Source organism: Tubulanus polymorphus, chromosome 8 (assembly GCF_964204645.1).
Source record: "Tubulanus polymorphus chromosome 8, tnTubPoly1.2, whole genome shotgun sequence".
In the NCBI taxonomy this organism is placed as follows: Eukaryota; Metazoa; Nemertea; class Palaeonemertea; order Tubulaniformes; family Tubulanidae; genus Tubulanus; species Tubulanus polymorphus.
The window spans coordinates 1782662-1798644 of NC_134032.1; the positions used below are offsets into that span (position 1 = coordinate 1782662).

At 37.2% G+C, this 15983-nt stretch overlaps 1 long non-coding RNA gene across 1 annotated transcript; it reads left to right on the forward strand.

The window, feature by feature from the left end:
- Positions 1–226: 226 nt before the first annotated feature.
- Positions 227–12887, forward strand: LOC141910194 (uncharacterized). The gene is made up of 5 exons (XR_012619861.1): positions 227–288; positions 743–858; positions 1358–1450; positions 1545–1786; positions 12729–12887. It is a non-coding gene; the product is annotated as an uncharacterized LOC141910194 (long non-coding RNA).
- Positions 12888–15983: the final 3096 nt, after the last annotated feature.

Consider the following 15983-nt stretch of genomic DNA (forward strand, 5'->3'; position numbering starts at 1 on the left):
CGTAAAATTATGTTTCCCATCAGACCAGTTTGTACAACTGTGATGAGTATTAGATATATGTCAGTATACGGATAAAACATTTTCATTCATCGACAAATTGCATATACGCAATTCCCGGATATAGTTATTCACAGAGGTCTAATACATTCACCGCTCCACTGACCACCTATACCGAGCTATACTAAACCGGAGTGTGTCGGCTGATATCTGGTCAGACGGTGGTTGTTCGGTGGTAGGAGCGGTTCGCGTCGCTGTTAATTCGATAGGATAAACATAGGACATATTCGTGTAAGTTGAAATTATATTTGAGACCAGTTTAATTCATACATTTAGATGTCGCGTATCCATCGATAACATTTTTAGTCAATCAATTCTTATCTACATCACGTATTGAATAGACGCTGTAAATGCTAGACATTTTTAAACGCTAGATATTTTTCCGACTAGATCTGATTCGATTCAGCTGAAATTAATCATTGATTATCTTTCGGAGACTCGTTCCAACTTCCGTTTCTCGCATTTTTCGGTTTAGTCGCCTACCAGGACCCAGTTCCACAGTGTCGTGTGCTTAGATTTGACTCAGAGTTAACTAAAAAAAAATGAACTAATTTTATCTCGGAATTAACCCTAACTCACAACTGTGGAACTGGGTCCAGGCGAGGTCTCAGCCCTTTCTGTTTCCGCTGTTTGCGGCTTCACATTTTCCGTTGCTTTATATTTTTCTGGTTTATATATTTTACAGGAAGCTGTATTAACAGTTCGTAATCTTGCTAAATTGATCGGGGGTCGCGCCGCCGCCGGCACAGATGATACCACAATGGATTGAACAAACGAATTTTAAGTCTCAATTCAGAAAAAGTAGGTTCCAATTTCGAATCAATTTACAGTTGCTCGACTTTGACTATTCTAGATTGCCGTAGAATTAGTTAAATCTATTGCGAATGGTTTTTTTATATGTTTCTACGAATCCATTGATAATTCGACTTGAAACGTTTTATCTATAGCTGTATCGATCGAAATTTCATTTTAACATTTTGTAGAATATCTAAAAAATATCGTCCATCGAATATGTTTGAAATACATTCTGAATAATGTTGCAGTTTAAATGTACAGGGTCAGTCAGCTATTGAACTCTGGTGTCCGATAGCATTTCACATAGGAGTTATCGGTCTGATTACTCTAAAGATTTCATATTGTCCATTGAACCACTTTATCAGGCAAAACTGCTTATTTTCTATGCATTAATACATTGTCATCTGATATTTGAAAGATATTTGAATTGAACCAGTTCTAAGGATTCATTCTAACCGATCTGATATGAATAGAAACATGATTATAATAGATTTATTTGTTTCAGATCAGACATTCCTCACTCTCTCATCAGCGCCGATACCAGGAAGCCGATTGACTATAGACCTTTCCAAATAGTTCCTGATGTCAATTATTGGTGGTGAGTATAGATTGTTGTTAATACTGGATATGTGTAGGCTTACATATATCGAGTCAAATCGAAAAGTTTTCTCATTTTATTGCGTTTTTTGCAGATTAGCCCTTCTTGCTCAGGGCCTTATTGCTGTTATCAATGTTTACCAAACCAACAAATACGCAGTCGACTCCAGACCTTTCTCAATTTCTCAGGAGCCTTTTGCTGCCGATACATGCTGACTAAACCGACGACTGGCCCGATAGATGACTCGTGGAATCTGACTACAGTAGCCTGGACGCCACGACTTTCAAGGAAGGGATACATTTTCAGAATAATCCATGAAGCCCCACTCATAAATTGGTAAGTAGACATTTCATCTGTTTAATAGTTAAGCAAGCTAGTTAGGTTAGTTTAGTTTAGGCTTATTGAACATGTGGACCCTCGTTACAGCAAACTCAAATACAGTAGACCCCTGGTACTCCTAACTCGTATTAATTTGTGACCAGTGATTTGTATTTGAGTTTTAAGTAAATTAATCAATATTCTATCTATTGTTGCATAGTTCTACAATTTCAGTTCAAGTTAAATATGGTCACTCGATATTAAAGGATTTGAGTTAAGAGTAGTTCTACCGGATTATAATTCATCTCGTAAAGATCGATTCATTCCATGAACTGGATTATGAAATGTAAAACCGACTTGTAGCCCGCTTGTAACCGGTTCAATCGTCCTAGACATTTATGAACAGCGCCGTAGTTTAATCATCGCACGTTTGATCAGCTATCGAATCGAAAAGCATTTTTGAATGTTAGGTAGGCTACCCCAATAGGCTACCTTTTAAAAAAGACTGGAAAAACAAAACATCATTCGTAAATTAGAACGTTTATATTTCTTTTTTTTGTGAAGAATCATTTTGAATATTATAGTTATAATGGTGAATTGGTCCATTTGGAGAGAAAGCAAAATCGTGTACAGTCGTCTAAGACTAGAACAGTAAATATATCTCCAACTAGCTTTACTTAACTTTACTTTACTTTATTTGACAAACTCTTGGTCCTAATACAAGGACAATTTGAGTGATATATACATTACATGCGACGTACAGTTGGTAGATACCTATTAACTATTGGTTTACATGCGAGCTATTTTTAAGGTTTAGCGAAAAATCTTAAATAATTTTACCAATAAGAATACACAATTTACGAAGTTCCTCTCTGTCTTTGGTTTGCATTAATAACTTATGTTTGAAAAGGTTGGAGTTCGTATAAAATCTGCTGTCTGTTTAATTAATAATTCAATATAAGCTTTATTCAAATTTCGTGACAATTTGGGCACATTTTTGGTATATAAATTTTTATCAGTAATAGACACAAAACAAGTAAGATGATCTGATAAACATGTAGTGATTATACTAGATTTAGAATTATTATGCAATTTAAGTAGATAATATCAATGAGGGTTGTGTTTTATGGGTGATTCTAGTAGGTCGAAATATTGTTGGCAGTTTATCGTTAGAAATATCAATACCAAGGAAATTAGCTATATTTCTATGAATATTTAGTTTTGAATAATCAAAGGTCTAGTCCATACTGAGTACGACATTCATTCTTACTAATTTCACTTTATTCGAAATGGTTTCATAATCCTGAAAAACGGTATTAATTCGTTTGAACCAGGGACACGGTACAACTCACCGACTACAAGATTTTCACTGACTTTACCTGATTTCAACAAAGCAGGTTTCAAGTTTACCGCTCTTTGAAAATACTTAGATCATCTATAGGTTTGACTGAGAGTTTTTTTTATTTATATAGCTCGCAACACCTGCTCGATTACGAGTGTTCCTGTGTTTTTTCTATAAGTTCATATCCTGGTAAATGACATATGGGTAGTTTATCTTTCACGGTTTCACATAGAAGAAGTAAATGTAATATCAATATCAGCCATTTTAAGTTTATGTATCATAGTTTTTAGCTAACAGTCACTGACTGTTTTTAGGTAACACCCAGCAGTGAATTTGTGTTCATTGTTTAATTGGGCAGAGGCTCGTAGAGATCGATACTTTTTTTCTTACAGTCTTGTCGACTACTTCCTAATATATCTTATCATTCATGGTCCAGACACTTTGTCGTAGAAATCCGAATAGAATCGCTGTCGTTACATGCCAAATTTCATGACCAAACAACAAATCGATTTCGCACAAAATGGTTACAAAAAACGACAATTTATCCTTATATAGATATCTGTTCGGTCAAGGACGATTAACCGGGTCTCAACGGAATTTTTGGTCACGTGATCGGGTTTGACTATTTCACGTAATGGCTCCTTTTATCGTTGTATGTAAATATACGGTTCCGGGTTCGTAGATTGTGTTCACTACGAAGGGTGATTCTAAAAAAAAAAACGCAACAGATGTTACCTTCGCTAATTTACACTTGTCGTAGAGTTTTCTCGTAGGGACACAGAGGAGGTTAGCTCGGTGGGCACAGGACGGCGCTACGGCCCACCGGCGAATTCATGATAGCGCGAGTGACTTTTGAGCGACAGGATTTTGTGTTTCGCGACCGATAAGATGGCCACCTCGTTTGTCAGACCCTTGTAACTACAATCAAGGTCACCGCATTTTCAAATACACGTATCTTCAATTTGATAATCTCTTAAATGAATTTGCCAATTATGTGAATCTATGCGAGGTTGATTACATCAACCCCAGCAGGGATTCGAACCTGATGGCATCGAGATTGCCACTGCACGAAACCCTGCCACACTAGACCGAGCGTGCAGCTACACTCGCAGCTTAGATGATGTCATTATGAGCCAATCAGATATCCCGTTTTATTTAAGCCCGGGTTTTCCCAGTTATGGTTCTTACGTGAAATTTACCTCAGCGATTATACAACGAGTAATCTGATTGGTGCCCATCCTCGCTTGCCAGGGGTCCGGTATCACTCCCGAACTCGCTTCCATCAGCCCCCTGGCCTCGCGAAGCGTGATTTCATTACTGGCGCTGTTGCGCATGACGTCATATATCGATTTGCGAAATACTTCCTTGTTCAGTAAAACGTTCGCTGATTGGTCCATTTAACGGGAAAACCAATAGAAGCCTAAAGTCGTTTGTTACAAGCGCTGTGATTGGTACGACCGGTTTCTGGTCGACTAGTAACAACTCCAACGACTCGCGAGGTCAAGGGGTTCGGCGAACAGCTTTAGCGTAGTGGGTTCGAATCCTTTGACGGGTGAAGATGATTGGTGCCCCGCAAGCCAAGTAAACCTGCGCACCCGGTCTAGTGTGGCAGGGGCTCGTGCCGTGGCTGAGTGTAGCGATGCCATCAGGTTTGAATCCTGCCGTGGGAGGGTTGATCGATTATAGTTTTCCCTCTTAACTGAATGAAAAGTTCGGTCCCGTCTGATATCCAGCGACGAGTCGGCAACGGGGGCATCCTCAGAAGATTGCAGATGGCGTTGTTGAAATCGGCTTGAAATTTCTTATGAATTTTGTGAGATTTTGAATAAAGTTCACATGGAAATCATTTGTTCAGTTGTGTCAGTTTTTTTCACAATGGTCAGACCTACGACAAGTGTAAATTAGAATTTCTTTATTTATTTGAACAATTCCTGCACATGTGTAAAACCATGAGACAAGTTCAATACACTGAAGTGAAGCTGCCATTGACCTGGCGCAATTAGATACCGAATCAAATACTTCCTAATCTGTGGTTATAAAAAGTGACATCTGTTGCGTTATCAAAACTACCAGCACGTCAGATTGGGATGCTCTAAGGACGCTGTGTCATTCTGCTCGTGCTGAAGATGGACTTCTCCGCCCGCTGCTGCTGCTGCTGCTGCCGCTGTTCCGATACATTTGACATTGTCGTGATTCTATAGGTAAGTGAATTGTTTAGCCACCCGAAATAGTCAAACCAGTACAGTTTGTGTTAACGAGGGTCCACTCCGTAGTGCAGGTATCAATTTGTAACCAGGAACCACTCCTTCAGACGTTTACCATTTCTAGCTAAGCGTTGACGACCAGTTATTAGCTCCACAGTGTGAACGAAGTTTTAAGCCGCGGACTCGATTCAGTCGGCCGACTCTGTCGCTGGCGATTTTATCTCAGATTTGATCGCCGAGAGTTATAGCTGACACACTAGGTTGGGCTATCGTAGCATGATAACGGCGCCATGGTTAGCGAATGTCGATGACGTCACTAATTTGACAGGTTCGAATCCCATAATTACCAATCATTGCTTCCATATATACAACAGCCCATACATTTTCAACGCGGCGTTGAATTTGCATCGATGTTTTTTTCGCAAATGCTAGTCTTCAATGAAAAAAAGGTGTTAGGAAGATCCCCTAAGTTCCACCTTTTGAAAATATACCGAAATTTTCACAATAAATTTTCATTCCTTCGATTTGACGTTGCATTGAATAGAGATGCGTGGAAAATGGCAGACCTACGATATCTTTAGACTCCGAGATGTTAGCTCAACTTGTTAAACTTCGTCTTTTAGCGTGGTGCTTATTCGCACTATCATGGCATCATCTACACCCGGATTAGGCTAAAACTTTCGAATGAATAATCAGCCATTTTGTTTTTTGAAAATAAAATCAATTAATGTTCGTATTATAACAATCTGGGCTAAGCTTTCAAACATGCAAGTTAAAAACTCGCAGTTGTCTTTCCTCGCTTAGTAAGTTTGGTTTTTTATATCGGTGTCTGTTCAGTTCCGATATAGGCCTACGCGCTGAGACCTAACTTACGAGTGCTGGACAATGTTATTCCATTGACTCCCCACCCGTACATACATTTTGAAAGAGCCCCCTCAAATCAACGAATTAGACATGACACGACACTTAATCCAACTTAATAGAACTTTTGACCTACCTTCACTTACTATATGGGCTAGTATTAACTAAGAATGAGATAAAGATCGGTTTGCTGTAATCTATTTTGTCTCAGACATATGTTTGACGTAATTTTGGATATATCTCGTCCATTAAGTAAGTATATTTGTTTGAGAAACTCCCCCTACCAGAAAAGTACGTACAATTCTCTTTAGCCCCCCATACGAGGTTTGTACATTATTCTTTAACCCCCCCCCCCTCCACCCCTAAAATCGTACGTACTATCTGAACACTCCCCAGGTAATTGACATTAAATAGATTTACATAAAAAATTTTGACAATTCATTAAACCACGTTCTGAATTCATTTAATTCTAGATAAACTCTAAACTATTATTTCGAACAATACTTCTATTCAGATGATTTTAATGTTTGCCGCCACCGCTAGGAGCGCTAGTGTTCGGTCACCTAGGCCAAAGTCGAAATGAGAAGTAAATCGTCCGAAGTCGACAGTTTGAGTAAAATTTAACGAAATCAACGAAGTATAAACCATAAAGAGCCACCGGTCACTGAAGATTGAAGTATTTTATAATTTTTCAGTACATCGATGTACTGTTATATGCCTTTAAATCCTAAAAAAACTACTTTAAATAAGATTAATCAGCAATGCAATAGCAATCGCTGTTACAGGCCCATAGATGGCAGCACTATACGGTCATTGAATTATCAGACCGGAAAGATTATTCTGGAAACATCCGAATTCTCCCGATGACACAGATTGATCACTACAATTTTCAGGTAAAAATACAGTTATCTAAGTACTTGACTAGTTTCGTACGCGTCAGTTAGATCGATAAATGATACCAATAAAACGAGAAAACAACAGAATTATGACTGTAAAACTGTAGATGTTGAGATTCCATCACGAAGCTGTGGCAAGCGAGTATACTAGACTGGGTGCCTGTCCCATTCAATATGAATACGGTCTCTATCTAATTGAAGATAGAGACCGGTAACCAGTCTAGCGAGTATACGTGTTGCGTAGATTATCGTGTGATGGATAAGACTTCTGCGATAAAATCGTCAAAAAGAGCTACGAAACCAATTCAAAATATAGATTTGATCATCCCCCCAAAAAATTAAAACACTTGGAACCTTCTAGAATTTGGAGTTTGCAAGAGTAGGGGATCTCTGTTTGAATGTAGTTCTAGGATGAATACAAAAGTCACTGGCATTTTGCCTTTGAGTTACATTACGATTACGATTACGATTACGATTACGATTACGATTTTATTTACACTCCAACCATTTCCATGGTATATGGAGGAAAACTATTACACGTGTATATACAAATATTTAGAAAACGACACCGAAGTGATTAAAATTTAGAGAATGACCCAACACTAGCGCCGCTAACGGCGGTGGCTTACATTAAAATCATCTGGATAAAATAATTCGATTAAAATTGTTCGAAAGTTTAGATCGAGTTTCGCGCAACCATAAACTTTAAGTGAGGTAACTGTAATCTATGCGTATAGTCCATTCTTAGTGAGCGGCAACAACTCGCTGGGATTCGAATCTAATCCGTTACGTCATCGACATTCGCTAACCGTTTATCAGGTTTTCTTTTTCTACTGATTCGTTGTTAATGGGCTACCCGAAAAACCAGCTATCCCGTCAGATGGCGTGACGAGCAGTGTAGGTCGTTCGTTGTCAATATTAGTTTTTTTTCGGGGATGTCCTCCTCAAATAATATGTAAAATTTCAATTCATATGCAGTAATCAAACAAAATTGTTATACCCATGTTCATATATTTGAGAAATTAAATTAATCCATTCATCAATTACTTTTGAACCGAATTTTTAGACTCCTGGATCCGTATACTATCACAGGACACACCAAATATGAAAAACTTTCATTCTTCTTATCAGATATGGATATAGTTTTCATAAATAATCCAAGAGAAAACTTCATTTAGATTTAAATAAAATGTAGAAGGAAATTGAGCGCGGACGACTAACTACGTATCTACTAGCGGACCTAGTGGATCCTCGCCTGCCATACGTGGAATCCTCGATTGCCACAGTAGTACTCTGCGGGTACCACATCGACGATCATGTCACTTGATTATGATTAAAAAAAACTTGAAACTTGCTCCTAAGCTATCGTGCTCCGTTGCTTGCCGATTGTTTGCGGATAATGTGCGGTCTTATTACGTTCATTTTCGATTGACTTAAGTTCATAAGTCGTCGTTAAATCTAAAGACTGGTCTTAAGCTGTTAGATTAGCTATAGAACTAAGATAGTCATAGACTGGTCTTAGGTCTAAGCCATGACCTGGACATTCGATGATAATACGGAGTTGGTGGTACCGACTGTCCGAGGGAGCTGAAAGGACCGAATTGATTCCTGCTCATAAACTTAGAATAGTAGTGTTTAGAATAAATCAAAAACACCCTGAATAATTACTTGTATTGTAAAACTGGTGTCTCTAGATCCTATCCGTCACAACCACCTTTTCAAATGTACAATTAATTACTGGGGTCTCTGTAATCACTACTTATCCTCGACAACAGTTAGTTCGAACCCCACTTAAGATGAATCTGTTGTTATAATTAATTTCTGAGGTCTCTGTAATCACTACTTATCCTTGACAACAGTTAGTTCGAACCCCACTTAAGATGAATCTGTTGTTATAATTAATTTCTGGGGTCTCTGTAATCACTACTTATCCTCGACAACAGTTAGTTCGAACCCCACTTAGGTTGAATCTGTTGTTATAATTAATTTCTGAGGTCTCTGTAATCACTACTTATCCTCGACAACAGTTAGTTCGAACCCCACTTAAGATGAATCTGTTGTTATAATTAATTTCTGGGGTCTCTGTAATCACTACTTATCCTCGACAACAGTTAGTTCGAACCCCACTTAAGATGAATCTGTTGTTATAATTAATTTCTGGGGTCTTTGCAATCACTACTTATCCTCGACAACAGTTAGTTCGAACCCCACTTAAGTTGAATCTGTTGTTATAATTAATTTCTGGGGTCTCTGTAATCACTACTTATCCTCGACAACAGTTAGTTCGAACCCCACTTAAGATGAATCTGTTGTTATAATTAATTTCTGGGGTCTCTGTAATCACTACTTATCCTCGACAACAGTTAGTTCGAACCCCACTTAAGATGAATCTGTTGTTATAATTAATCTCTGGGGTCTCTGTAATCACTACTTATCCTCGACAACAGTTAGTTCGAACCCCACTTAAGTTGAATCTGTTGTTATAATTAATTTCTGGGGTCTCTGTAATCACTACTTATCCTCGACAACAGTTAGTTCGAACCCCACTTAAGATGAATCTGTTGTTATAATTAATTTCTGGGGTCTCTGTAATCACTACTTATCCTCGACAACAGTTAGTTCGAACCCCACTTAAGATGAATCTGTTGTTATAATTAATTTCTGGGGTCTCTGTAATCATTACTTATCCTCGACAACAGTTAGTTCGAACCCCACTTAAGATGAATCTGTTGTTATAATTAATTTCTGGGGTCTCTGTAATCACTACTTATCCTCGACAACAGTTAGTTCGAACCCCACTTAAGATGAATCTGTTGTTATAATTAATTTCTGGGGTCTCTGTAATCATTACTTATCCTCGACAACAGTTAGTTCGAACCCCACTTAAGATGAATCTGTTGTTATAATTAATTTCTGGGGTTTCTGTAATCACTACTTATCCTCGACAACAGTTAGTTCGAACCCCACTTAAGATGAATCTGTTGTTATAATTAATTTCCGGGTTCTCTGTAATCACTACTTATCCTCGACAACAGTTAGTTCGAACCCCACTTAAGATGAATCTGTTGTTATAATTAATTTCCGGGTTCTCTGTAATCACTACTTATCCTCGACAACAGTTAGTTCGAACCCCACTTAAGTTGAATCTGTTGTTATAATTAATTTCTGGGGTCTCTGTAATCACTACTTATCCTCGACAACAGTTAGTTCGAACCCCACTTAAGATGAATCTGTTGTTATAATTAATTTCTGGGGTCTCTGTAATCATTACTTATCCTCGACAACAGTTAGTTCGAACCCCACTTAAGATGAATCTGTTGTTATAATTAATTTCTGGGGTCTCTGTAATCACTACTTATCCTCGACAACAGTTAGTTCGAACCCCACTTAAGATGAATCTGTTGTTATAATTAATTTCCGGGTTCTCTGTAATCACTACTTATCCTCGACAACAGTTAGTTCGAACCCCACTTAAGTTGAATCTGTTGTTATAATTAATTTCTGGGGTCTCTGTAATCACTACTTATCCTCGACAACAGTTAGTTCGAACCCCACTTAAGATGAATCTGTTGTTATAATTAATTTCTGGGGTCTCTGTAATCACTACTTATCCTCGTCAACAGTTAGTTCGAACCCCACTTAAGATGAATCTGTTGTTATAATTAATCTCTGGGGTCTCTGTAATCACTACTTATCCTCGACAACAGTTAGTTCGAACCCCACTAAAGATGAATCTGTTGTTATAATTAATTTCCGGGTTCTCTGTAATCACTACTTATCCTCGACAACAGTTAGTTCGAACCCCACTTAAGATGAATCTGTTGTTATAATTAATTTCTGGGGTCTCTGTTATCACTACTTATCATCGACAACAGTTAGTTCGAACCCCACTTAAGATGAATCTGTTGAAATAATTAATTTCCGGGGTCTCTGTTATCACTACTTATCATCGACAACAGTTAGTTCGAACCCCACTTAAGATGAATCTGTTGTTATAATTAATTTCTGGGGTCTCTGTAATCACTACTTATCCTCGACAACAGTTAGTTCGAACCCCACTTAAGATGAATCTGTTGTTATAATTAATTTCTGGGGTCTCTGTAATCATTACTTATCCTCGACAACAGTTAGTTCGAACCCCACTTAAGATGAATCTGTTGTTATAATTAATTTCTGGGGTCTCTGTAATCACTACTTATCCTCGACAACAGTTAGTTCGAACCCCACTTAAGATGAATCTGTTGTTATAATTAATTTCCGGGTTCTCTGTAATCACTACTTATCCTCGACAACAGTTAGTTCGAACCCCACTTAAGTTGAATCTGTTGTTATAATTAATTTCTGGGGTCTCTGTAATCACTACTTATCCTCGACAACAGTTAGTTCGAACCCCACTTAAGATGAATCTGTTGTTATAATTAATTTCTGGGGTCTCTGTAATCACTACTTATCCTCGTCAACAGTTAGTTCGAACCCCACTTAAGATGAATCTGTTGTTATAATTAATCTCTGGGGTCTCTGTAATCACTACTTATCCTCGACAACAGTTAGTTCGAACCCCACTTAAGATGAATCTGTTGTTATAATTAATTTCCGGGTTCTCTGTAATCACTACTTATCCTCGACAACAGTTAGTTCGAACCCCACTTAAGATGAATCTGTTGTTATAATTAATTTCTGGGGTCTCTGTTATCACTACTTATCATCGACAACAGTTAGTTCGAACCCCACTTAAGATGAATCTGTTGAAATAATTAATTTCCGGGGTCTCTGTTATCACTACTTATCATCGACAACAGTTAGTTCGAACCCCACTTAAGATGAATCTGTTGTTATAATTAATTTCTGGGTTCTCTGTAATCACTACTTATCCTCGACAACAGTTAGTTCGAACCCCACTTAAGTTGAATCTGTTGTTATAATTAATTTCTGAGGTCTCTGTAATCACTACTTATCCTTGACAACAGTTAGTTCGAACCCCACTTAAGTTGAATCTGTTGTTATAATTAATTTCTGGGGTCTCTGTAATCACTACTTATCCTCGACAACAGTTAGTTCGAACCCCACTTAAGATGAATCTGTTGTTATAATTAATTTCTGGGTTCTCTGTAATCACTACTTATCCTCGACAACAGTTAGTTCGAACCCCACTTAAGTTGAATCTGTTGTTATAATTAATTACTGGGTTCTCTGTAATCACTACTTATCCTCGACAACAGTTAGTTCGAACCCCACTTAAGATGAATCTGTTGTTATAATTAATTTCTGGGGTCTCTGTAATCATTACTTATCCTCGACAACAGTTAATTCGAACCCCACTTAAGATGAATCTGTCCAAATCTGATTCGTCCAGTTCACATTCATTGGCCTCATCATTTAAGTTTTTCCATAAAAACCATTAATTGCAAAACAACAACCAAAAAATTACGATCTTCTCGAAATTTTATTAAATCAAATTTATTAACTATTCACTGGTATGATTGTCAAATACAATAGGCCCAACCTTGCACCTTTAGATGTTCAACCTTCTTACAACGTCATCCTACAAAATGAAAATGTGTTGAAAATAATCACAATGTAAATGCGAAAATAAGGGATATTCATACGAAAGGTGTTTGTGACGGAAGGATACTTCTCTCCCCAACGATTCTTTTCAGATATTCAACGAATGCCGAATTTAAGAGGTCGCAGATGGTGCCGGTATTTCGTGTGCACTCATGGGTGACGAGAAAAAAAGGCCGGCAGATGGCGGTACCGGTCGATTTTTTTTTTCATTTTCGTCACACACGTGTAAGCACACAAAAAAATCGACAGAGGCAGGGGTATTTCGTGTTCACTCAAGCGTGACGATTTTGGAAGTTTTTTTCACTCAAAACTCGTCACGCTTGAGTGAACACGAAATACCCTTACCCCTGTCGTTTTTTTTCTTTTCTTCGTCACGCATGAGTAAGCACAAAAAAATCGACCGGTCCTGGGGTATTTCGTGTTCACTCAAGCGTGACGATTTTGGAAGTTTTTTCACTCAAAACTCGTCACGCTTGAGTGAACACGAAATACCCCGGTACAGGTCGATTTTTTTCTTTTTTTCGTCTCACATGAGTAATCACAAAAAAAAATCGACCGGTACAGGGGTATTTTGTGTTCACTCATGCGTGACGAGTTTTCAATGAAAAAACTTCCAAAATCGTCACGCTTGAGTGAACACGAAATACCCCGGTACCGGTAGACTTTTTTTCGTGATTAATCATGCGTAACGAAAAAAAGGAAAAAATCGCCGGTACAGGGGGTATTTTGTGTTCACTCAAGCGTGACGATTTTGGGTGAAAAAACTTCTAATCCTCAAGCGTGACGAGTTTTCAATGAAAAAACTTCCAAAATCGTCACGCTTGAGTGAACACGAAATACCCCTGTACCGATCGACTTTTTGTCGTCGTCACGCATGAGTGCACACGAAATGGCCCATCCATGCGCCTCTGCCCGGGCCACGCTTGAGTGCCTCTATCGACGTCACGCGCTTATGATGATGGAATCAGTCGCATGAATATGAAACTGAATATGATATACTGAAGAGCATGAAGTGGAGCTGACCTTGTTCTACAATGTCGGCTCCACTTCCCTGCGACAGACGACACAAGTAAATGGCGTTTAATCATAAACAACTTTTAGACAGTTTTAGCATGATTTTAGTTTTGGTTGTGAATTTATCGTGTGAAATGTCTATGAAATTCAGTTTGAATTCTGAGTTAGATAGGTCGTCTAGAAGGAATCTAAAGTTGTCTAGTAGCTGAAGATTTATATGTCAGTGAAATGGGAGGAAAATGCTAGAAATTATTTTAAGGGTTATAAGGAACCTGACAGACTAGTAGAAAAAACACATTTCAAAATTCAAACGAATTTCAGCATAAGCCAGTTTGTACAACTTGATTTTCAATAAAACTATAATTAAGATTAAATATCTTCTTATTCGATTTAATGTATTTTGGGAAAAATTGACTTTTGATTGGATATCAAACCAAAAGGGACCGGAACGGATCGTCTGCGAGTTGGAACAATCGATTGAACATTATTTTCTTCAAATTACAATTTTATAATTCCCAACGAACGGAACCTAATGATTCGAACCTAATGAAGTGAGTCATTCAGATATTTCTCCCAAAACGAACTATTATGAAAATGCGGTTGTGACTGACAGGATTTAGATAAAGCCGTTTACATAGTGGTTCTACACGTTTTACACGAATTAATGTATGTATCAATCTGTAGCCGGCGCCCCTTAGACATTTGGCAATTAAAATCGCAACTTTTCTGTTTTAATTTGATAGTCTAGTTTCAACTCAATAAAAAACTGCATACACCCAGGGTCCCTGCAGATCAGTCATTCCAGAGGACTTTTAGAGGAGAAAATTTCTAATTTCTAAATTTGGGGAGTGTCTGCATCACTTTCATATCCCGATAACCGCAGACTCCTCCTAAATCGGTGCTGTTTAACTCAGTAAACCATTAAATTAGGTGGAATCCGTGAGTAAAATACTAGGCCTTAACCCTAAAAATTTTCTAATAGCCAATTTCTCAAAATTCAAGGAGTTTTCAAGGAGTTTGTCGCATTTTGCTCAAAATCAATGATATTCAAGAACATTGAAAAAATTTTTGGTTTAGGAGTTTTCGAGCGATCAAGGAAGGAGTCGTATAAGGGACCCGGGGACCTTATTCAATAACGTTACGCAAGTTGGCGTGGATGTTTCGCGTATCGTTGCGTGGTATTCGCTAAACTGCTCGCAAAAAGTGATAATTCGCAATTTTTCACGCAACGGGAACCAGTCCAACTGTAAAACCTCATTGCAGATTCATATATTAGGCGTTTTTATTCAAGCAACTCGTATAAAATCGCTTTGCTCCGTTGATTACTGTCACGTGGTACAAATCGAATCGCCTTAAATAAATAAATGACCCTACTCTCCACAACCGGAACCTGAATTTTCTGCGATTGAAAAAGCCGCCATTAGTAATTAGAAAAGTGGGGTTTCAGGCCAGAGGGCGTGAGGGCGAGACACCACTCATCACCACAAGTAATTTTTTTTCCTTATAAATGGGGGAGAATGAACACCAGCCAGAAAACAATAATGTCAATAAAAATCAATATTATTGCCAATATTGTAAAAAATACATCGATACATCTCATAAAACACGACATGAAAAAACTGCAAATCATATAAAAAATGTAATAGATTTTGAAACTCCAGAAAATTCTAATGAAATAAAAGAACGATTAGAAAATATGAATGTGGATGAAATAAAATGTGAAGTTTGTAATGAATTTATAGTAAAAAGGAATTATAATAGACATCTCGAATCACAAAAACATTATAAAAATTTAAATAAAAATGTTTTAGGATCAGAATATTTTGATAATAAACCTCAACAAGTAAAAGAATCAACTTCAAAAACTAAATCCATTTCAAATAAACCTTACATGGAAAATGTTAGAAATTATATTGATTCACTAGAAATAAAAGATACAATTGAAATCTTAGAAACATTACATAGTAAAATTGGTCCTGCAGCTATTATATTTAGATTTTTTAAAGGTACAACAATAGAAGATTATAGTAAATTTAATGAAATAATAGAAAAAATACTAGATTTGATAACAGATGTTGAATATCCAAAAATAAGTATCTCTGGGAAAGTAAGTTTTATAAAGTCAGAAGAAAAAATGGATTATAATATTCAAACACACTCTGAAGAAATAATTTCAAAAACACAAATAAAAGAGAAGTTAGAAAAAATATTAAATGAATTTAAACGTCATATTGAAGAAAGATATTTTGAGGGTTCTGGCTTAACATTAAATGAAATTATATATTTAGATTTAAATGTTTATAATACAAAAAGAAATAAAACATCAAAAAGTA